At 50.3% G+C, this 24,430-nt stretch overlaps 1 pseudogene; it reads right to left on the bottom strand.

Annotated features, from left to right (window-relative positions):
• Positions 1-3,286: 3,286 nt before the first annotated feature.
• LOC100480644 lies at positions 3,287-12,942 on the bottom strand (annotated as a pseudogene).
• Between the last annotated feature and the right edge of the window lie 11,488 nt (positions 12,943-24,430).

The following is a 24,430-nucleotide window of genomic DNA, read 5'->3' on the forward strand; positions in this document are numbered from 1 at the left end:
TGCTGTGGGGGGGTGCCGGCCAGGTCTGGCCACGGCCTGTGTTTGTATACCCAGGAGCTGTCGCAGTGTTACCCTGTCAAAGGGTTGCTTTGCTGTTTTTTTTTAAGGTTTATTTATTTATTTGAGAGAGAGAGAAAGAGAGAGAATGAGCCTGAGCGGGTGGGGCAGAGGGAGAGAGAGACTCTCAGTCTGACTCCGGGCTAAGTGCAGAGCCTGATGCGGGGCTGGATGTCAGGACCCTGAGATCAAGATCTGAACCAAAACCAAGAGTCAGATGCCTGCACCACCCATGAGCCCCCAAGGGTTGGTTTTTTAAAACAAGGCAGAAGGGCAGTAAGGGGCAGACTGAATGGGGCTGGCACAGCCTAAAATGTGTCCTGTCTGGCTCTTTATAAGGAAATGTTGCCAACCCGAGTCCAGTGGAGCCCAGAACGGATATGAAGGAAAGAGAGCGTAGTCTGTCATCATCGAATGAGCGTGTGAACACACACGCTGGGGCCTGACTGCACTGGAAGACCTCACGAGGTGGTCACGTGCTCGCGTCCATGCAGAGACTCACTGTGAAGGCGACAGCCAGCGGCACAGCTGCTCTGTGATTTTCCAAAGTGGCCACACGGGTCAGGAGATCTGCACAGTAAGCGGTAGAGTGGTTGCTTGATTTCCTTTTTTTTTTTTTAAGATTCCATATTTTTATTTGAGAGAGAGAGAAAATGCACAAGCTGGGGGGAGCAGCAGAGGGAGAGCGTGAAGTAGCCCCCCCCGAACAGGGAGCCCCATATAGGACTGGATCCCAGGACCTTGAGATCATGACCTGAGCTGAAGGCAGACCCTAACTGATAGAGCCACCCACACCCCCCAAACGTATTGATAATCTTAAAGATTTATCTCCATCAGGGTTTAATACCCAAGAAAGAATAGGTGCTGGCAGAGAAGCCTGCGGGGGGCTTCCACTCCCCCGTGTTTACCCAGAAGCTCCAACAGATTCCTTCCTGAGGTCCCTGACGCTGGATCACCCTGATTGGAGAGAGGCTGCCTTTGTTGTCAAGTACACGTGTACTTGAAGCCAAGTGGTCAAGTCCTAGGTCTGTCGCTGGTTGGAGGCCAGAGGCCACACTGAAGTGGCTCACCTTTGTATCCTGAAATTCTGCCCCAGAGTCTAGCACTGAGGGGTGACTCAGGGGACACTGGGGCAGGTGTCACTGTGCCAGCGGTCACCCATGAAAACAAGAAGGTTCTCTGGGGTGGCCGGCGGTCCTGCTCTGAAGCGTGGATCTAATGAGCCGAGCCGTTGTCTGTGCCAAGCGCGGGCTCAGGGCCGCCCGGCCTTCCTGCCACGTGGTCCTCAGAAAACCCCGCAGAGAGGCAGGAGCATTGTCACGTCCACGTTACAGCCGGGGCAGGGACACACGCCCACGGGAGAGCAGGGAACCTGGCTGGTGTCACCTAGACCCCAAGGCCCAGCAGCCATTGCCTGCCGTGGGTCGCCTGCCTCTGGTGCACCTCCTCAGGATGAGTGCAGGGCGGGCTCCGGAGCAGAGTCTGGAAGGTTCTCCTCTGTGGTCGGCATATCCTCCCAGCAGGACCCCAGCCTTCCTGGTGTCACAATCGCCTGTCAGTTGGTAAATAAAGCTTGCCACTGAGTTTGCATTACAGGGCCAGTGGGACCTCCCGACCGTCCAGTGGTGTGTTTCTCTCTTCGTGGGCACATAGTAGGAGTGAGTATGCTATAGAATGTAGGCCTTCACCCACGGGTTCACTCCGCAATTCTTACTGATTCCTTTTTATATGCTGAGCACAGTTGTAGTCACCGATTTAGTCTTGAACCAAGAGGGGAAATTCCTGCCCTGATGGAACTTGCCTTCTGTTGGTGCCCTGCCTTCCTGAGCCATGGGGTCCCAGAACAGGATGGGGCACGTGGAGCAGGTGGGAGCAGTGTCGGCTCCAGGTCCCCCTGAACGTCGTCCTGCTAAAGCAGCACCACAGCCATGGGAACCGCAGAGAAGCCCACCGTTGCGCAGGAGAGATGCAGGGGTCGTGGATTCTCCCCACCCCCCGTATTCTCCCCCCCCGGGTTCATGTGGGGGAGCGTGTCCTTGGACGGACAGTGGCTGACCATGGTCCCGGACCATCTACCTTGCCCCCATCAGGGCGTCACCCTGGCCTCCCTGAATGGATGATGTCATGGCGCCAGGACCACGGAGCAGGAAGTATCCATCTGGGCTGTGTTTGCCATGAGGTTTTAATCAATCGCCTGAAAACCCAGGGACCTGGCACCCCATGTTTCTTGAAACCAGATCCTCCATAGGTCACAGGCCTTCTCTCATTCGATTTATTCCTCCAGTATTTATTGAACACCCACTATGTCCCAGGCACTGTTCTGGGTGTTGGGAGCACAGCTTAGAGCAAGGAAAAAAATTCTGTGCCGTCATGGAGCTGACGTGGAAGGGAGGTAAGACAGACAATAGTTTTTTTTTTTTAAAGATTTTATTTATTTATTCGACAGAGATAGAGACAGCCAGCAAGAGAGGGAACACAAGCAGGGGGAGTGCGAGAGGAAGAAGCAGGCTCACAGCAGAGGAGCCTGATGTGGGGCTCGATCCCATAACGCCAGGATCACGCCCTGAGCCGAAGGCAGACGCTCAACCGCTGTGCCACCCAGGCGCCCCTGTTCCACATTTCAAAAATGGATTGTGTCAAAGGCTCCAAAGAGGCGTAAACATAGCAATGGGTGCACAGGAGAAAGTGACTGTGACATGTGATGTACCTGGGAGTCAAGAGAAGTGCCCTTTGCCACTGTTAGGGAGGCATCTGCGTGTTGCTCCAACAACCAGTTAGTGGGGACAAAACAGGAAGAGTGTATACATTTTTTAAAAGATTTTATTTATTTAGTTGACAGAGCGAGAGAGCACAAGCAGGGGGAGCAGCAGGCAGAGGGAGAAGCAGGCTCCCCCGCCGAGCAGAGAGCCCAATGCAGGGCTCCATCCCAGGACCCTGGGATCATGACCTGAGCCAAAGGCAGACCCTTAAGCAACTGATCCACCCAGGGGTCCCCGAGCGTATACATTTCCACGTAACTCAAATATTGCATAGATACAAGTCAATGGGGCACATCCTGGGATACTGGCCCTAAATCTGAAAGGAAAGCTTCTCATGTACATCTATGCCGGGGTTGGCGTGGGACAAAGACATTTTCATCATAACAATTAAACAGATCTGGGACAGTGATAAGAGTCCACGAATATTCTAGAATTTGTGGGCCTTGGAAGATGGGTTTAAAACATAGTTCTTAGGAATAATCTCCAGCAACACTGTTCTTCTGACACAGCCTCGTGCAGGTGACGGTTTTATGAATGAGCGTGGATTGATGTGGGCAGGAGCTGTTTTCCCTCAACCATTTGTCACAGGATTCTTCTCTCAAGTGAGCAGCTCGGTGCAGAGGAAGGCCTGCTTGCTTTACGAGCTCGTAGAACAATGACTACACTTCCAGGGACTCTCCTTTCTGTGTTTTTTTAAATGATTAACAAAGCTTGATCTCTGTCTATAGCTTTTCCCACAATACTCAGAGATAAATGGTCTTTCTTCAGTGTGCGTTTTCTCGTGCAAAGTGAGACCCCTCTGCCGACGAAAACTTTTCCCCCAACTGGGACATTTGGGGGTCTTTCCTCCTGCGTGGATTTTCTGATGTCTCATAAAACTTGATCTATCACAAAACCGTTTCTTACAGTCAAGGCACTGGCTCATTTCTTGCTGGGGATAGGCTCTCCTGTGCACTATGAGGCGGGACCCCTGAGTGTGTCGCTTGTTACACACAGAGCATTCCTAGGGTGTCTCCTCTCTGTGAACTTGATGGTGCCTAAAGAGGTCTGATTTATGAAGGAATCTTTTCCCACGTTCCAGGCACTCATGAGGGAGCTCTCTTGAGCGAATTTGCATGGGCTTAATTTTTTTAAAGATTTTATTTATTTATTTGACAGAGAGAGAGAGACAGCCAGCGAGAGAGGGAACACAAGCAGGGGGAGTGGGAGAGGAAGAAGCAGGCTCCCAGTGGAGGAGCCTGATGCGGGGCTCGATCCCATAACGCTGGGATCACGCCCTGAGCCGAAGGCAGACGCTTAAGGACTGAGCCACCCAGGCGCCCCTGCATGGGCTTATTAAGTGGCTTCTTTTTAGCAAAGCATTTCCCTCACCGCATACACTGGCCTGGCTTCTGTCTGGGACCGTTTTGCTCCTGGGCCGTGAGGCTGAGAGGTCTTTCCCGCCTGGAGCTCCCAGCTGTCTCTTGTCGAGAGAGGTTCTGATGGCCGACAGGCACTGTGCCATCCCTGGGTAGCCGTTCTGCCGGGTTTCCCAATGGATTTGTTAACCATTCAGAGAATTTGGATGAATTGGGACCAAGAAGCACATTTCCATCTAAAGACACAGAAAATGGATACACACTTTCTAGTTTTTTCTGCTTTGACATCTTTTCTTCATTTTCTCCCCCACCCTCCACTCCCCGTTATCAAAATTTGAGGGAAGGAATGGAAATTGCACATGTCACCATGTTCCAAGGAGAATGGAGATGGGGACTGAGATCTTCAACAGCCTGTGGGAAGACAGAATCTCCCAAGTGGCACCCTGAACCTCTTGACCCCGGGATTCAGGTCGAACCTCTCTTTCTTCCCGAGTGCCGGATGAACCCTCGCCCACCTATTTTGGGGTCTTAGAACTGTTCTTCCACTTCCTTGGAATCCTGCAGTTCCTTGCACTGCAGCTCTTCTCTGTGCTCTGCTGGGCATCCTGGGTCAGTCTTTGGTCTTGGTCTCTTGCCTAGAGGAGAGATGGGAGGAGGGGTGCATGGAGTGACCATGGGTTTCTCCCGAGTCCGGGCTGCTTCCTGGCCATGTGGCCTCTAGATCGCTATTTCCTTCTCACCGTTGCCTCACCAGGAGCCTCTGACATATCATTTTTGTTTTGTTTTGCTTTTCTTTTTTAGGATAAGAACAAAACCCAAGTGGGGCGCCTGAGTGGTGCAGTCGTGAAGCGTCTGCCTTCGGCTCAGGGCATGATCCCGGCGTTATGGGATCGAGCCCCACATCAGGCTCCTCTGCTGTGAGCCTGCTTCTTCCTCTCCCACTCCCCCTGCTTGTGTTCCCTCTCTCGCTGGCTGTCTCTATCTCTGTCAAATAAATAAATAAAATCTTTAAAAAAAAAAGAACAAAACCCAAGTGAATGGAACTAGAGGGTATTATGCTGAGCGAAATAAGTCAATCAGAGAAAGACAAATACCATATGATTTCACTCCTATGTGAAACTTAAGAAATAAACCAGAGGACCCGAGGGGAAGGGAGGGAAAAATAAAATAAGATGAAATCAGAGAGGGAGACAAACCGTAAGACTCTTAACTCTAGGGAACGAACTGAGGGTTGCTGGACGGGAGGTGGGTGGGAGGACAGGGTAACTGGGTGATGGGCATTAAGGAGGGCACTTGATGGAATGAGCACTGGGTGTTCTATGCAACTGATGAATCACGAAATTCTACCTCTGAAACTAATAATACACTATATGTTACTTCATTGAATTGAAATAAAATTTAATTTTAAAAAAAGAACAAAACCCAAATGAGGGGAGAGGAAGATCCCACTGTCTTCCAATCCTGGGGTGCAGTCAATGCACTGACTGAGTTCCACATCATTTTGAGAGTGGATTTAGGTGAAAGCCAGAGCGCGAAGTCACTCTGCCTACAGCGCGGGCTTACTCAAACTGGGAAACACTGGCTTACTGACTGCATGTGAGGGAAGAGCAAGGCCGGCTCCTTAACTCCTGCCAGCTAAGGCCACTCACCACCCCTTCCGGCCCGTCCCCCAACCTTCTGACCTCAGTTCCATCCTCTACTCTCACGCGTCCCATAGAATACCATCAGGAATGCTGAATGAACTTGATGCTTGGTAAAAAGGTGTGCATAGGAAGCAGCCCGCCTTCCGTCTGCTAACATGGGGAAAACAGCCATGGTGCTCGTCACAAGACAAAGCTGGTGAGCGAAAGCAAGAGGAAACTAGCTCTCTCCTGTGTTGTGCTGGGAGCGTAAATGGACACAATCATTATGGAGGACATTTGACCCTATCTGTTAAAGTTTTACATGTATATGCTCACTGACCAGCTGTTCCTATTCTAGAAATGTGTCCTGCCAACACACGCCCGTAGAAGGATGCTCCCTGTGTTTTACAGCCTTGGCTCCAGGGCAATTTGGTCAACACTGATTGGCAGTCAGAAGTCATGGCTCTATGCCTACTTCTGTTGGTGAGTCTTCTCTCTTCATCCTCATCACCAGCCAGTCTGGGTTACCACATAACCAACCACCAGATGGGTTGTTCTAGAAATAAGCCTAAGTGCACGAACGTGCCCTCTTGTATTGGCCCCTACAATTTCTTCCCCGCAGGCTGAGATTCCTTAGCTCAGAAGCCTGCCGCTGGTACCCAAGTCAAACTCTCACACATCCAGTGATTTAAACATTAGCCCCCAGGGACGCCTGGGTGACTCTGTCAGTTAAGCATCTGTCTCGGGCTCGGGTCATGATCTCAGGGTCCTCAGGCTCCCTGCTCAGCAGGGAACCTGCTTCTCCCTCTCCCTCTGCCCTTCCCCCTGCTCATGCTCACTCTCTCTCATGTACTCTCTCTCTCAAATAAATAAAATTTTTTAAAAAGTTAAAATTAACCCCAGAAGCACACTGTTAGCCATTTAGACCCCACCTACTTTGCACATCCCAGAAAACTTCACCCACCATCTGCCAGCCATTGAACAGATGGAGCCTTGTGGTTGTATAACCCCACGCCTCGGCGGCCCTTCAGAATTCTCTGGCCCGTCAACTGCCCGGTGTGCTACTGGGCTATAAGATCACGAGATACAGAAGTCCCCTCTGTGAGCCCTTGCTTCCTGGGGAGTTCCCTTGTCCTCCCTCGCCTTCTGACTGGGGGCTTTGCCTGCAAGCCAACCTGGCGGTTGCCACAAACCTTGTGTGCGCTACTGCCACCTCCTGGTCATTCTTTTTCCTTGCTCAGCCCCCAGATCTCTCAAACCCCCTCCAAGCGGTAAGCAGGATGGGATTTTGGTGATCAGGGGGTAGCTCTGAGGTCCTCTCAGTCAGCAGGATGGAGCATATTATATCACCTGAAACAGTGATGAGAAAGGGGTCGTTGCCTTTGTTCCTTTGAGGTGTATTTTATTTGTTGAATTCATGCTATATCTTGTTGAATATACTGGACCTTCCTGAGCTTTCCAGAGCGAAGTATTACAGTCAAGAACAATATTGCCGCTTGGCATCATATGTGATCTTGGTACTTGGCGCGGTTGCTAAGAGGAGAAAATTAGCATGGTGAGTGGCAGTGCACACGCAGAAAGATTTATATTTAAATGTGACTGGCTGGGGCGCCTGGGTGGCTCAGTCGGTTGTGTCCGACTCTTGGATTCGGTTCAGGTCATGATCTCGAGGCTGTGGGATTGAGCCCCAAGTCGGGCTCTGTGCTCAGGGTAGAGTCTGCTTCAGATTCTCTCCCCGCCCCAAATAAATAAATAAAATCTTTATTTTTTATTTATTTATTTTTAAAGATTTTATTTATTTATTTGACAGAGAGAGACAGCAAGAGAGGGAACACAAACAAGGGGAGTGGGAGAGGGAGAAGCAGGCTTCCCACCAAGCAGGGAGCCCAATGCGGGGCTCGATCCCAGGACCCTGGGATCATGACCTGAGCCGAAGGCAGACGCTTCACAACTGCACCACTCAGGCGCCCCTAAAGAAAATCTTTAAAAATAAATAAATAAATATGACTGGCTAGGTTCTGCCCCTGGTTGCAGGCAAACACACCAAACACAGATTTTAAAAACCTTGATGACAGACCAGAGATGTAGGTAAGGCAAAGATTGGAATATAAACAACAATATTTTATATAGTTTGACTTTGACCATAATAGATACACATATGTACTTGTGGGTTTTTCCTCTGTCACCTCTATTTTTTTTAAGTAGGCTCTACACCAAACGTGGGCTCGAACTCATGACCCTGAGACCAAGAGCTGCATGTTCTCCCCTCTGCATGAGCCAGCCATGCACCCACTCTGTCACCTCAATTAAAACCAAGACAGAGTAAGCTACAAAATACGGTATCTGGACAAATGGATTAAATGTGGAACGGGGCACAAAGTTGTCGCCAAGCAGGCAGACTGTATTGGTAGGAGTTGAATTCCATGGGACTTAACGGCACCGTGTAGACAACGTACAGTCCTAGTGTTAGGTGTGCAAGGACCAAACCTTTCTCTCCAAGGGGAGCGTGGAGTCCCACCTGTGCCCTCCCCCATAGTCGGCCAGGCACCTGGAGAAGAGAGATGGCACTCTGAATGGAAACCAGAAGAGATGGGGGGGGAAGCCAGAGGTAAGCACCAGAGTGAGAATTATCTGTTAGCTTCAAGGGCGTATGGGTCAAAGCATCTAGGAGATGTGTTCTCAGGTGGCCAGAGAGGACCCTGGAAAGCAGGGAAGCCAGACAAGGTAACTGAAGATTTGAGAGAGCTTTGAATTCACTTAAAATGGTCATTTCTGACATGTTCTTTCCCAGGCTCTGCCCAGATGACCTCGTGCTTTCTTATTCTACACAATCCCCAAAAGATGTCGATCATCCTAGAAGCTTCTACCACCTTCTATAAGCTTTTGGCTTGCACATCTCTATCCCAAACCCCCATCTCTCTCCTGAGCTCTGATTCCACATTGGCCCTTTCCACCTGGAGACCCAGAAGCATCTCAAATTCCTCATGTTCAAATCGAAACTCACTTTGACCCCCCAAATCTGACTCTCTACTTGTGCTCTGTGAATAACATTGTCATCTACCCAGTTCATGAACCAGAAACCCAGATTCTGTTCTCAATGCTCTCTTCTCCATCACCCAGTGCCCAGCTGAGCACCAAGTCCTGAATTTTACACAGGCCACTTAGCTTTTGAATCGGTCCCTCTTTTTTTCACTCAATCGTCATTAACACGACCCTGGTTTAGAAAATCATCCTCTCGGGGCGCCTGGGTAGCGCAGTCGTTAAGCGTCTGCCTTCGGCTCAGGGCATGATCCCAGAGTTCCAGGATCGAGTCCCACATCGGGCTCCTCCACTGGGAGCCTGCTTCTTCCTCTCCCACTCCCCCTGCTTGTGTTCCCTCTCTCGCTGGCTGTCTCTCTGTCACATTAATAAATAAAATCTTTAAAAAAAATCATCCTCTCACCTGTGGTGATTGCAGCGACCTCCCAAATGGTTCCCAAGGTTGTTCATGATCCAGGATGCTGCTTCTCTCTCCCGCCTCTTTGATGCCACTTGGGCTCCTCTGTGCCCCTCGAGCCACACCTGCTGTGCCTTCTGCCCAGAGCCCTCTCCCTTCCCCACTTCCACCAGCCGGCGGGCTTACTCTCCCTCATCCCACAGGTTTCCCTTCCTCCAGGACAACTTCCCTGTCTGCACTGAGCAGGTCAGGCAGCCCTCCCATGGACTCCCACGGCATTTTCCAGTCCTATTTACATCACACACAGGACCTACAGTCCTATTTACACATGGGAGCAGTGCCTAGTTCTTAATAGGTGCTCAGATCTATTGGTCGAATGAATAAATGTTAAGATGTGGAAAGGGACATGGTTTAAAAGCCCAGGCACTGGGCTGGTTATGGATCGACCAGATACCAATGTTTTGTAACTCGGAGTATTCTCGATATATTCATTCTTTATGTCTCTTTGTTTTCTCTGTATTTCGGTGTCTTAAAAATGCCAACATGTTGAAGAGGAGCCTGAGAGAGTTAGAAAGGAGGTTTCTGGCCACACTCGGGCCAATGTTTATGGGGGCGGGGAGAGCAGAGTGGTGATGGGTGGACAGGGATCCTTGGTAGCACTGTAGGAGAGTCGCCAAAGGGAAGTGAAACACAGAGACACAAGAGCTACGAAGTCCAGCTGCCTTTCTCTGCCTGGACCTTCTCATTCTAGTGAAAACTCTAGGAGGGTCTGGAGCCGTGGGCCTCAGACTGTACTGCGTATAGGACTCACCTGGAGAACTTGGGGGAGAAAACGCACCCAGGTGACCCTGGTACACATAGGCTGCTTGCTATACTTGGAGTAATGCTCTTGTAGGTTCTGATCGAATGAGCTATGTATTAGCTTTATACTCTGGTAAGCGATTAAATCCTCTTCAAGGATCTGAAGCGAGTATATTCGTAAAGTACCAATTTGAACGAGGCTCTTAGCCCATAAGAGCAACTAAGGAACCCACAACGTCACCAATCCCATTAATTAAACTTTGCTGGCGAAATCAACCTTATCCGGAGTATCCGTACTCCCCAGGGTTTCCTGTATATCATTCTTGGTCAAAAGATTCCTGAGCAGGGTCATCAGCCGAAGGGGTTTTATATCCCATGTGCTGTCCTGCGCTTTGTTCCCGGCCATTCCCAGAGCGGCATCCCTCCTCCTCCTTCTGATCACAGAGCCCCGCTTCCATCCAGTACTCGGGGTTTCTAACCCAACCCCAAGCCCGGGGAGCTCTCTAGCTCTCAAAACATGAACCACAGAAAGGCAGGCAAGCCCTTGCCTTACCAGGGTCCAGGAAGGGCTGGCAATCCCCCGCAGCACCGTAGCCCAGCTCCGGCAGCCCCGCCTGGGGGATCCAGGCCTCTGCCACCGGGGCCTCCGGGGCAGGCGCCATCACCTGCAGGGCCGGCGACTCCAGGTGGATGTTGGGTGGCACGTGTGCCGGTCCCACTGGTGCCAGCTCCTCCAACAGCATTTCCTGCCGATCCATCTGGGGGAAATGGCACAACCCGTCACTCTCCAGTCTACACCGGCACCGCCTGGTGGGAGCAATGGGAGCAGCCCACGTCATTGTAATTTTCCAGGACCCACATAAAAAAAGAAGACATGCGTGAATACACCCAATAGGGCTAAAATATCACACTGTCAGAACATAATCAGTATGAACGAGTATCCACGAGACATTTCAGCCACTTGGTCTTCCGTACTCAGTCTTCTGAATGTGGTGAGCATTTTATACTTGGAGCACATCTCCGTTTGGACCAGCCGCGTTTCTAGTGCTCAAGAGCCACGCTTGGCTGGAGGCTACCACGCTGCGCAGTGCACGATGAGGCCACAGGCAGATCAAATTCTACAGAGCAAGACAAACCCAGGAGACAGAGATCTAAAGAAGGGAACACCATAAATTCATTCTATCCTTGGTGGGGGGGGTGGGGGGAAACTCTGGAAGACTCTGGTTTGGGCAGGCTAACCCCACAGCCTTATTGACACCGAATGCCGGGCCCCTGCGGCCCAACAGGAAGCCCTTTCTCCCTTCTGCCGAAGGTTCCGCCCTGTGCCAGGTGCTTCTGGGCGTGGGGGCGGCGGGGGGCAGTGGCACCGCCACCGAAGGCTCGTGTGGCGCGACGGCAGGGGGCTATCAGACCTCGGCAGGCAGAGATGGGAGTAGGGGTCATTCCCACTGCGGAACTGCTCCAGGTCCCCACCAGCTTTGGAGTGTCCCCCACAAACGTTCATCTAGGGAGAAAGAACCTGGCAAGAACCTCACGCTGTTGCTCATAGACACAAGATACTTCGGCACGATTTAGCACCACCTGAATCTCCTAGGAAAGCCCGACTCTGGAAATCAAGCAACCACTCTACCGCTTACTGTGCAGATCTCCTGACCCGTGTGGCCACTTTGGAAAATCACAGAGCAGCCGTGCCGCTGGCTGTCGCCTTCACAGTGAATCTCTGCACGGACGCGAGCACATGACAACCTCGTGAGGTCTTCCAGTGCAGTCAGGGCCCAGTGTGTGTGTTCACACGCTCATTCGATGATGATGACAGAGTACGCTCCCTTTCCTTCATATCCGTTCTGGGCTCCACTGGACTCGGGTTGGCAACATTTCCTTATAAAGAGCCAGACAGGACACATTTTAGGCTGTGCCAGCCCCATTCAGTCTGCCCCTTACTGCCCTTCTGCCTTGTTTTAAAAAACCAACCCTTGAGGGCTCATGGGTGGTGCAGGCATCTGAATCTTGGTTTTGGTTCAGATCTTGATCTCAGGGTCCTGACATCGAGCCCCGCATCAGGCTCTGCACTTAGCCCGGAGTCAGCCTGAGAGTCTCTCTCTCCCTCTGCCCCACCCGCTCAGGCTCATTCTCTCTCTCTCTCTCTCTCTCTCTCAAATAAATAAACCTTAAAAAAAATAAACAACAAAGCAACCCTTTGACAGGGTAACACTGCGACAGCTCCTGGGTATACAAACACAGGCTGTGGCCAGACCTGGCCAGCACCCCCCAGAGCACAATACTGATGTTATTGGAGGATGGGTGTGGGTAGGGTGTGTTCCCTGTGAATTCCATTCCGGTGTATCTACGGGGACACGACAGAGTGTTAGTTATAGGAGGGGACTGGCTCTGACACCCACAGAAGTGCGCCATACACCGATCCAGGCAGAACACAAGTCAGAAGGACGGGGCCGACATCCTGGGGCCGAACAGGGCACGGAGACAAAGATGTGACCCAGGGCCAGCTGCCACCACTCCTTCCTGGGGTCTCACCCCCAAGATGCCAAGGGTGACACCCGCCCCTGCTCTGGCAGCGCGGCTTCCAGGCAGAAGTCTTCGCTCACTGACACGACGCGTCCTCTGTGCCGCAGCCCCAGCGGCCTCAGCCGGCCCTCCGCCTTGGTGCACAGGATGCCGAGAACTGCTCCAACACCAGCAGCTCCAGGATTTAGCCCTCAGGGTGCGTGTCTGCCTTCAGCCCCACAGCAGAGTTCCTGGGGTCTGTGGAAAGCCTGGCGAGGCCCAGCTGCTTCCTTGTCCTGCAACTGCCCGAAGTGCTGGCGGAAGGCTTCACAGGCGGCATCACAGTCTTGAAAGCCGGAGCCCGTTTCCAGCCAGGCCTGGATTGCACAACCCAGGCCCAAAGCCATGACCCCCTCCTGACGGGGTGCCATGGCTCTGGGCCTCCAAGTCTCAGATTCCAATCTGGTTCTCTGTGTAGGTGTCAGGGGGAGCCACCCGCGGCTCAGGACAGGACAAAAGCAGAGACGAGGAACAGCAGTGGTTACCCCAGGCATTCTCACCTCCCTCAACTGGCTTACTCTCCACGGAAGCCCTAGCGCAGCAGTGCCTGAGCTTTCCGAGGGTTTGAGACGCGGATGGCAAAGCCATGGGCTCACTTCCTAGAAAAGTACACAGACACGTCCAGTTCTGCATCCAGTTTCCAAAAGGTTCATGGAATGTCCAAGCCCATCCCTAGAGCCTCTAGAACTGTGCTGTCCAATAAGGTAGCCACTAGAGCCACGGGGACATTCAGGTCCAAAGTGATTAATGTATAAAATGCAAGTCCTCGCTACACTTCACACGCTCCCCAGCCATCAGTGCGGGAAGTTCTCTCGAGCAGCTTGCCTCTAGAATTTCGCCAAGGCTAAGAGCACCTGCCTTAAGGGGAACCCACCACCCCGTGCTGGCCTGAAACCCCATTCCCAGTCTCATGTGGGCTATCTTCTGTTTCTGCAGATACATGGGCCACAGAGGAAATGGGGAGCAGTGCTTACAAGTCTGGTGAATAACCCTGAAAGTCCATGTGGCTCTGAGTCGTCCTTGGTCACCTTCAGCCACGGGATCTTAGCTACAGCCTTGCCTCCACAGGCTGTGAATCCACAACCCTTCGTTCCTCTCCACTCAGCACACGTGCACTCTGGCCAACATCAGCCTGGCCCTTGTCCTGCGATGTCACGCCAAGTGGCTTTCTCCTGGGAAAGATACACTGCCCCATGCAGGCCACCAGCCATCTGGTCTGCACGAGGAACGAAGGATGCTGATCACGTTCCTCATGCCATGTCCACGTGCTCTTGGAAGTCTCTCGCATGTGTTAGGTCCCGTGGGCCTCACGTAGAGCGAGGAGGTGGGGACTAGGATGATGGCCTGAATATGGATGAGGGGACTGTGGCTGAAGGCTCAGGAGCATTGAATGACTTGTCCCAGGTCACACGGTCCAGGCCAGAGGGAAATGGTGATGAGGGCTAGAATGCAAGGACCTTGCAGTGCTCATGTCTACAAACATCTAAACGTTCTAAGTGCAACGTCTGAGGCCACACCTGTGGTCAGAGGTAGTCGTGTGCCCATCCCCACAGGTCTCAGGTGCCACAGGTACCCTCCCTCTATTTGCTCCCACACAACTCGTGGACCTGCCTCTTCCCTGGGGGGATCAAGTAAAAACATGCTCATGGCTCTTCCTGCCCGGTCATGGAAAAAAACACTGTTCCCATCCCGTCCCTGGACAAGTGTCTTTTCTTAAAGATTTATGTATTTATTCGAGATGGGGAGGTGGCAGAGGGAGCGAGAATCGCAAGCGGACTGCCCGCTGAGCTGGAGCCTGACCTCAGCACATGAGACCCTGACCGGAGCCAAAACCGAGGGTCAGAAGCTCAACCAACTGAGCCTCCCAGCGCCCACCCTGGGCAAGGTTCTTAAAGGCCGCCCAGCGTCTCTCCTTGTAACACCAGCTTCATGAAGTTCCCTGTGCTGGATCCAGCTGCGTGGAAGCGAAATGGTCTTTCCGTTTCCTGGCCCTGGCATGCACAGTGACCCGTGCCCCTTCCATTCCTGTGTCCAGGGATGCACAGGGATGATCCACGTGACGGTCCTTCCGTTCTCGGGCCCACGGATACACAGGGACCGGCCAGGCCATGGTACTTCATTCCTGGACCGGGGGACACACGGGGTCCTGCCACTCCTTGCATTCCCGGACCAGGGCACGCGCAGTGGACCTGTGCTGTCTCTTTTACCTGTGCCTGCCTCTCGGTCAGCGCTGGGGGCACTGGTCCCAGGATCTGAGCCCCCAAAGGAGCCCCGCCGCCTGCCCTCGGGGAGTCCTCGCCTCGGGCTCCAGGGCTCGCTGCCTCCAGGCTCTCTGGTGCTGGCCTGCTGCTGGGGGGCAGTCACCTGGCCTCGGCCTGATGCTGCTATGGCTGGGTGGGGGAGTCCTGGGGGCACCGGGGTGGGGCCAGCGGGGTTCTGCCCCAGGTGCCAGCTCAGCTGGAGGCCCGGAGGAGGAGAGGGGCGGGCCTGGGCAGGGACCCCACTATCTCCTAAATTCCGCCTCAGCACTCTCTACCTTCCACTGCAGCGGGGGAGAAACTCTTGGGAGAGCTTGTTAAACATTTAGATTTCTTCACCACACCTGGATGCCCTGAGTCGTTGCTTCTAGCTTGGGCTCCAGTATGAACTTTTAATAAATATTCCTGGGGATTTCGCCGATTGTGCTCAAATTTGCATTTTTGAGTTTTGGTGTTTAGGCTTAAGACATATGAGAGACCAGAAACTTAAGGGATGTCATGGACCAGATAAAATTAATAAATTATTAAAATATTTCAAAAATTTAACCATAGAATTACTGCATAACCCATAAATTCCATTCTAGTATATATCCAACACAACTCAAAACCTATGTCCACACAAGCAATTGTATACAAATATTTATTGCACCTTTATTCATGATAGCCAGAGGAAACAACCCCTACAGGCATCAGTTGATAATTGGATAAAGAAACATGGTAATGTCATACAATGGAAGAGCATTCAGCTACAGAAAATAACGAAATAGTGATGCGTTCCATCACATGGATGCTAATTGTCCCTGTTTCAAAAAATATTTCTGCTATTTCAATACATCCTGCTTTTAAAAGTTCTGGTCATCTCAGATTATCTCATAGGTGCCTTAGACTCCAGTGAGATTTGCCCTGGTTGATCAAAGCAGGTCAGCTGCTCCAGGAGCCCCCCCCCCTTCCCTGTGTGTACCTTTCATTGCATAATGGTCCCATCCTTAGCCACCAGAGGCTGGCTGTGAGCCAGCTACCTTCAGGGTCCTTATGGTGCTTCCTGGTCCTGGCGAGAGCCCAGTACAATCTTTCTGGTTCAACCTGAGGTTACATATCTGCTGTTTGCATTATAAATACCCTTTGGGGTTCATCCATTTCCATGAAATGTGCTGGGCTTTGATGTTATTAACACAATTCAGTGAACTCAGTCTTGATAGCTACTGGGAAACACCAAGAGGACGGAGTCCTCTATGAAATATAAAAAACACACACAGGCCAACCGAACAGGAGCTAAGTTCAGCCAATCGGGACTTGTGGAAGCCTCGATTCCTGGCCAGTCACACAGAGGCCTTTTCGTCCATCCAGGCATGAGAACTTTGGCCAGCACGGCCCATTTTGAGCCTCACAGATCAGCAGAGAAAGTGACATCCATGTTTCATAAGTAATAATAAAATAATATTTTATTCTCTCACAGGGAGACAGTGTGGTCTAAAGGTGAATAAAAAGGGCTCCGGAATTTGGTGGATCTGAGTTTGAATTCTGGCTCTGGGCAAGTAACTAAATGTTTTACAACTCAGGTTTCTGACCTCCAATAAGGGGATGACAACTTCTTTCCTGCAGGGTAATGCATAGGTTTTCGGGAGCTGATGTGCACCACTCAAACAGCGCCTAGAGGAGCTGTCATGGAAAGGTCGTTGAAATACCAAACAACGCATATGAGCTGTGTGGGTGCCTTGCAGGTTGGATCTGGGGGCCGGGCAGCCCGGTTGGGGCAGCGAGGTGCGGCATGCCAGGTGGCCTTGGGAGCCTCAGCTGCGGGCCATGAGGAGCTCGGGGTGGGCGGCCTGGCGTGCGTGCTCTGACTGCAGCCGGAGCAGCCCGGTAGGATGCCCTCCCGAACCAGCCTGGCTGCTGGAATCCCCAGTAGTAAAGCGAAATGCTTAAGGCTCTCCAGTACAGACTAGGGCTACATTGACTTTCAGTTTAAAAAAAGCCCTCCTAAGATCACACAGAGGCCTCTGTGCTTGCTAGCGTGTGCTGGCTCTGAATGGCGCCTTTCTCATTTTCATAGGCGTCCCCCGCCCCAGCAGGCAGGCAAGGAGGGGGTGCAAACAGGTGGGGCCTATCCATCCCCATCCTTGATGTCCTGATCTTTGGCATCCTTGTGCTCCCGGAGCAGCAGGGAGGGACAGTTTACCACTGGAGTGTCACTTAATGTGCATCCAAAGACCCCTGGGGTTACTGCTGACATTCCCGACTTTGAAGATTTAGCACCTCTCCTTCGCTCTAGCAGAGGACTCACGCCATGCGGATGAATGTTGCACATGTTTCACAAACAATGGGCAGATTTTGAGTTCATTCTGAAGGCGTTAGCTGACCCGGATTTTACAGTTAGCAGATGACACTCTTTTCAGCTCTATTTTTCACCTCTTGGCCCCGTCAAAAGCTCTTGACAAGTTTGGCCACTTGAATATCCATCCTAGAAGAGTAGCCCTATTACTTCTACAGGAAAGTTGGAGGTTATTCTGTCGTGGGAAGTGTCGTGGGAAGTGTTGCTTCCACCACCCTTTATAGCTTGAGCATTTCTTTTAAATAATCCTTATTGTCAGTTCCGGTGGCAAATGGAGGGATGCTGTATGTCACATTTCTTTTTTTTTAAGATTTTATTTATTTATTTGAGAGAGAGAGAGCAAGCAGGAGCAGTGGGGAGGGGCAGAGGGAGAGGGAGAAGCAGACTCCCTGCTGAGCAGGGAGCCCAATGTAGGGGCTCGACCCCAGGACCCTGGGATCATGACCTGAGCTGAAGGTAGACACTTAACCCTCTGAGCCACCCAGGTGCCCCAGTATGTCACATTTCTTATTATTAAGGAATGTATTTTGAAGCTAAGTATCTGATCACTGACACTCATCTCTAACTCTGAGTTCTAGTGGAAGACTTCGCCAAAATCAAGTGTCAGTGTGGGCGCATCTGCTATATTTTTTACTTGCTTTCTTGATGGTAACTGGCGATTTTTTTTAGAGAGGGAGAAGCGGTTAGGGGGAGGGGCAGAGAGAGAGGGAGAGAGAGGATCTCAAGCAGACTCCACACCAGGCACAAAGCCCCATGCGGGGCTTGATCTCACGACCCTGAGGTCACAACTAGAGCCAAAATCAAGAGTCTGATGCTTAACCGACTGAGCCACCCAGGCGCCCCAGTAACAGGCAATTTTTAAAACTTCAGAGCCAGTTTTCAAAATGTAAACACTTCCTCTGTTCGCCAGTCATTGCCCACCTCTAATCTGGTTCACCAATACATTGGCCAGCGTATAATTTGGGTCATTCTGTCCTTCGTAGATCACGATGTTCTATCTAACCTGCCTTTAATGACTGGACTTTGGGGGGTTTCTTGAGAGAAAATATAGAAAAGTGGGTGTTATTTAGAGATTATAAACCTGTTCTTAGCACCTTGTATTAGGATGTCACTCGGCTGAAGATGGCAAGATGGGGCCTGGATCCCAAGAAGACTAGATTGCTGCAGTTTGATTCTGTGTCCTAGCTTGCAAAAAGTGACATATTCAAAAATAATTAAATGGTCAAAATCTAAACAAACAACCCCCCCCACAACATCTCTAAGCCAAAGGGTTCATGAGAAGTGCAGAAAGTTTAAACCATGATGAGCAAATAATGTTAATGAACAGAGGGAGAAGAAAAAGATCACCTTAGAAACATCACCATTAAAAAAAAAAAGACTTTATTTATTTGTCAGAGAGAGAGCACACGCAGGGGGAGCGGCAGGCAGAGGGAGAGGGAGAAGCAGACTCCCTGCTGAGCAGGGAGCCCAATGTGAGGCTCGATATGGGGCTCGACCCCAGGACCCTGGAATCATGATCTGAGCTGAAGGCAGATGCTTAACCGACTGCACCACCCAGGCGCCCCAACCTGTGTGTCACTCTCATTAGCTTAAGAACCACCTCTGGGGCTCCCCGCTGGGCTGTGAGCTCTAGAGGACCACTCGTGTCCTTTTCAAAATTGTGTCTCCAGCATCCTGGTATAGTGTTCAGAATATATGTCAGCTAAATGTGCATGAGAGTGACTTCTTTCCAGGACATGCCCCCAAGGGTAGAGTCAGCTCTAGGGACAAACAAACCAAGTGGTATTCCCAGGCATCACGTCTCGAGCCCTTTGGGTTTCTAGAAGAACCAGAGGCCTGGAAGTGTGTCAGCCCAGATACTACTGCAGAACTGAAGGCCTGTGGCTGGAGATTGTTCCTGGCAATGCCCTCTGAGCCTCACCTGCCGTCTTTGCTGTCCTTCTTCCTCTTGCCATTGGCCCTAGAGGGTCCATGACACCCCAAGTTGGCTGGAGGGGCCGATGCTCTTCATTGTCCCCTCCGGTATGGGACCAGGTTTACTGTTGCCACCCCCCTCCTTGATGTGTGGATGACATGAATCACTCCTCAAATGTTGAATGAGCCTCGCATACCTGATTTATGTTTTTGGCATCCATGAGGCAAGACATTGCCAGAATTCTTTACCCCGATGTCAGAAACCCTAGATAAGAACTTTTTACTGCTGCCATTGCCTGGCTCAGATGGCCAGATCTTTTGCGATGGCCAAAGAGTCTGTGACAATTTGCCGATTCAGGAGACTGTTGGCAAGGGCATCTAGTCCAAAGGCAACTGTCTGAAGTTCGATCAAATGTGTTTATCCTTGCGTCTCATCCTTTTTAGAGACTTCTTGGTCAAGCTCCATTGCATACGATGGTGTGATAAGGTGTACAAACTCCCTTTGCCTTTCAGTCAGTTGATCCCGTGGGCTTCCACATTAGGTCAAGGGTTCCAGGGTAAGGATGACCTACTTCAGCACTGTGGTATCTGGCAAGAGAGTGAGGGCAGAAAATACTACCCTCGCCTGCAGGTAGGATATGCCAGAGGGACCAGATCTGGCTGTACCATGTACCAAGGAGATCTTGGTGTCTGTGCCCAGCTTGGGGGTGCTGCTTCCATGACCCAAGGCATAATTGACAGCTGGGTATGGAGAGTCACAGGCTCAGGGCCCATTTCCAGGACAGCCCACTATGTGGCCACTGATTGCCCCTCTTATGGCATATAGCATGGGGCCAAGTGCTTGCACCAGAAGACTGTGGACTCACATAGGGTCCAGAGACTGCCAACGGTGAAAAAAAAAAAACCTATTCTAAAGCTTCTACAGTGAAAAGGCCTCTGGGGGGCACTAATAGGAGTGCCTGTTGTATTGCAATTTGGACAGATTCTAAGGCCTTGTATTGGAAGGCACTGTATTCAAAGTGGGCATATGAGAAAGTATCAGCATAAATGGGCATAAATACAATTTTTATTTTTAAAATTTTTAGGTATTTATTTTATTTTTATGTATTCATGTCTTCAAGTAGGTTCCATGCCCAGTGTGGAGCCCAAAGAGGGGCTTGAACTCATGACCCCGAGATTAAGACCTGGGCTGAAATCAAGAGTTGGACGCTTAATCGACTGAGCCACCCAGGCACCCCTTTATTTTTATTTTTTAAGTGAAAATTTTAAATGAAGAATATGCTGTTTCCACACACTAAAAGTGACTGAAAGATGTTGAAGGGCTTTTGTGGTTTTTGTTTTAACGTTATGGGTGCTGAGAGGGTTGTGACAGGAGTCAGAGCCATGTCAGAGTCAGAGAAGGAGCTGTGAGGACAGAAGCAAAAGTTGGGAGTGATGGGATCTATTAGCCAGTAAATGTGGGCAGCCTCTAGAAGCTGGAAAAGGCAAGAGAATGGGTTTTCCCTAGAGCAGCAGAAGGAATGCAGGCCTGCAGACCCATTTTAAACTTTGGACTTCAATAACTTAAGACAATACATTTGTAGTATTTCAAGCTACTATGTTTGTGGTAACCCGTTACAGCAGCAACGGAAAACTAATACAGGGGACTTAATGGGTGGACCCTGATGTCAAGTTTGAGGAAATCCACCATGGAGAGTCATTCAGTTTTTCTAAGCTTAAGAACAGGCCAGGGGCGCCTGGATGGCTCAGTCGTTGGGCACCTGCCTGCTTCTTCCTCTCCCACTCCCCCTGCTTGTGTTCCCTCTCTTGCTAGCTGCTGGCTGTCTCTCTCTCTGTCAAATAAATAAATAAAATCTTAAAAAAAAAAGAACAGGCCAGGGTGGACTGTTAAATGGAGAGGCAGTGGGGAGAATTACCACTTCTATAAATAGGTCATGCATAATAACTTCAAATACTAAGGCCCTATTTTTTAAAAAATATTTTGTTTATTTATTTGACAGAGAGAGAGACAGAGACAGCGAGAGAGGGAACACAAGCAGGGGTAGTGGGAGAGGGAGAAGCAGGCTTCCTGCTGAGCAGGGAGCCCGACCTGAGCTGAAGGCCACCCAGGCGCCCCTAAGGCCCTAATTTAATGTAATTTAATTTATATTGTGCTTCATCAACTATTTCAGGCAGGGGAGAGGAGAGTTCCATGGGGTTCCAGTTTGTCAAGCCAATTGTAAGCGCCAAAGACTTAATTCTACTTTTTTACTCAGTGGGTCAGAGTGTCCATGCCCACTACGGGATATTTTAGGGCAATGGGACCTTTGACCATGGAAAATGTAGGCAAAGAAAAAGTTCCAGTGTTTTCGGTGACTTATACTTATGTACCCTCTATTTATGTTTGGTAACTACCCTAAGAGTATGGAGGTACTTTGTTTAAATTTAGTGGAGTCCCCAGGTAAATTGTACTTTGAGTCCCAATACTGATGAAGGCTGTGAAGGTTCACCAGTTGGTGCATTGTAGCTGATGACAGATTCATTCCACGCCCAGAACATCAAAGCTCATCAGCATCCTTTAATTTTATAATTTTATATTATATATATATAATTCTAGTAAATGTTTATAATTTTATATTATATATATATAATTCTAGTAAATGTTGGGCTTCCAGTTGGGTCAAACTATGGACCTCTCTGTTTTCTTTTTCTTTTCTTTTTTTTTTGAGAGAGAGCACGCACTGGGGTAAAGGGGAGGGGCAGAGGGAGAGGGAGAGAGAATCTTTTTTTTTCTTCAAGATTTTATTTGTTTTTGCCCGAGGTCACACGACCTTGGACTGGAAATCAAACTGCCCGTCCCCTGAGCGTAGGCTCCTAACCGCTTCATGCAGCAGCTTTTTACTACTGTGGGCAAGTGTCAGTCCTCCGTGCAACTATTACCCAGCGGGGTTGGGGTTCGTCAAGTCAGTTTATTTTGTGAAGGCAGATGAAGACTCAGCATTAGCTAGCTGTGTTTTACCCAGACCACAGGAGCTATTTTGAGTAGCCACGTTTCCTCCAGGAGTAGCAACTGGTCTGGAAGAGAGAGCAAAGGAGGGGGAAAAATCCCCTTTCCTTTTTTGCCCTCTACTTTTCTCTAAGTCCCAGGCCTGTTAGGTTAAGTGCCCAGAGGAGTCACGGTGACTCACAATGGTTCTCCGAACTTTGTGACCATATGTCATGGATGGCAGGATATGGACACTGACCACCACCACCTGGGTTACTTCTAGTTCGGGGCTAAAGATGGTGAGTGGGGGAGAGGCGCTGGAAGAGGGCGCAGCTCTTACCGATACGCGGGCACCATTGCCATACCCGCTCCCTGCAATGCACCGCTGTCTCAGACCTCTTTGCTGGATGATGCGAACTCTCTCCACTAACGCTTTCCCCTTGGGGCTCACCAAAATGTCCTAACAGCGTTCATTGCATTTCAACAGGTCCACTGGTCAATGGTCAGTGACTCTGGCCTCGAGATCCAATCACCCAGTGAAAGCTGCTAGGGAACTCAGTCCCAGGTAGGATTCTCCACTCTTCCCCGAACTCTGGATCCAGCCGTGGCCATGACTTAGATTCCTGCTTTTTAAATAGCAGTTCACAGAAATGGCACGTGCCATTGCGGGAATTTCAGCCGCGTAGTCCTACGGTTGTATTGTTGACACTGAAGTGTGACCCCCGTGGGTGTTGTCTAGAGGTAGGACATGGATTTTCATAGGATGTTGGAGGACAGATGGGGAGGACGGGGTTTTGTGTTTGCTAGAGCGCTACCTTGCTGAGGGGCAAAAATGGGTGTTAGGAGATGTGATTTGCCTTTGTACTGGCGGCCCCACTCAGTCTCCCGTAACAACTGAGGACACTGAGGCACAGATGCCTGGAAGAGGGACCCAGTCACACACTCCTTTTCTTGAGTGGCAGGGAATGCTCAGTCGTCCAGGTTTCTTCCCATCCCGGATAGAACCATGTAAAGATGCAAAGATACTGTGCTTCGTGAGCAAAACAAATAGAAGGATGGAAATTGTTTCCTTGACTTCCACGAGGATCGAGGGTGGGAAGGATGGGGCTCTGAGGCCAGACAAGTCGGGTTCCTATCCTAGTTGTGCCACATGCTAGCTATGTGACCTTAGGCCAGTTACGTACATTTCCTGGGCCTCAGTTCCCTGTGCCGGATAAATGGGTGTGACAGCAGCACCCACCAATGCTGTGAGAGGCTGAATGAGCTTTTGCGTGTAAGAGACCAGACAGTGGCTGTCAGCACGCCCCTCTCCCTCCTGAGCGAAAATTCTTAGCGTCACAGACGAGGGTGGAGAATCTTTCCTGGCTAGGTGGGCTCTCTCACCTTGAACTCCATTTACAGTTTGGTTCCCTGTTCGTTTGATTTGGGTTTGGGTGCCTTTCTTCTGAGCTCCAGCGCCCTTCCCTTGGAGGAAGTGGGCAGAGCAGATGAGTGTGGGTCAACCTGCCTCGGTGTTGGCACCTCTCTCTGTCTCACATTTATGCTTCCGAGGAATCTTGTTCTACTTAAAGAATTTCGCAGAACTCGCTTACACATATTTTTGCATTCTTGTTGGAGAAAATACAAGAATTACATTTATAGAGATCAATTCATAACCTCTCATTTCCTATGCTTCACCACCTTACACCCCCACACCAGAAGAACCAGCATTAGCAGCTTGCTAAACTTTTCAGATCTTATTATTTGCATTTACTTTTATCTGTATAGCTGACACGGTGAAGAAAAAGCAGAGGGCGTAAGACACCGACTGTTTTTCAGGTTTCTTTCTTCAATTACTACTTCTTGGAGATTGTTTCCGTGTTGGTGCATAGAGGACCCCTTTTACCTTTTTTTTTTTAATTTAAGATTTTGTTTATTTGAGAGAGAGCACGAGCAAGGGGGAGGGGCAGAGGGAGAAGCAGACTCCCCACTGAGCAAGGAGCCCTATGTGGGGCTCGATGCGGGGCTCGATCCCAGGACCCCAGGATCACGACCTGAGCCGAAGGCAGACGCTTCACCAACTGAGCTACCCAGGCGCCCCCCTTCCTACCCTTTTTAATAGCTGAACCTTACTTCATATTATTGAGATATTGGAGTTTATTTACATAAGGAAATTTGAAAAATTGCCTTTCTCTTCTTAAGTCAATATTTCTGGAATAACCAAGCCATTCACCTGGATGTTTTACCAAAGTATAAGGTTAGATACAACTTAAAGACATGGAAGAAGATGTTGCAGGGCACCTGGGTGGCTCAGTTGGAGTATACTTCTCCAAGAATAAAATATGAAATAATAGAAATAACATATCCAGTTCACACTGGCCACAAAA

This window comes from Ailuropoda melanoleuca, chromosome X (assembly GCF_002007445.2).
Source record: "Ailuropoda melanoleuca isolate Jingjing chromosome X, ASM200744v2, whole genome shotgun sequence".
Lineage (NCBI taxonomy): Eukaryota > Metazoa > Chordata > Mammalia > Carnivora > Ursidae > Ailuropoda > Ailuropoda melanoleuca.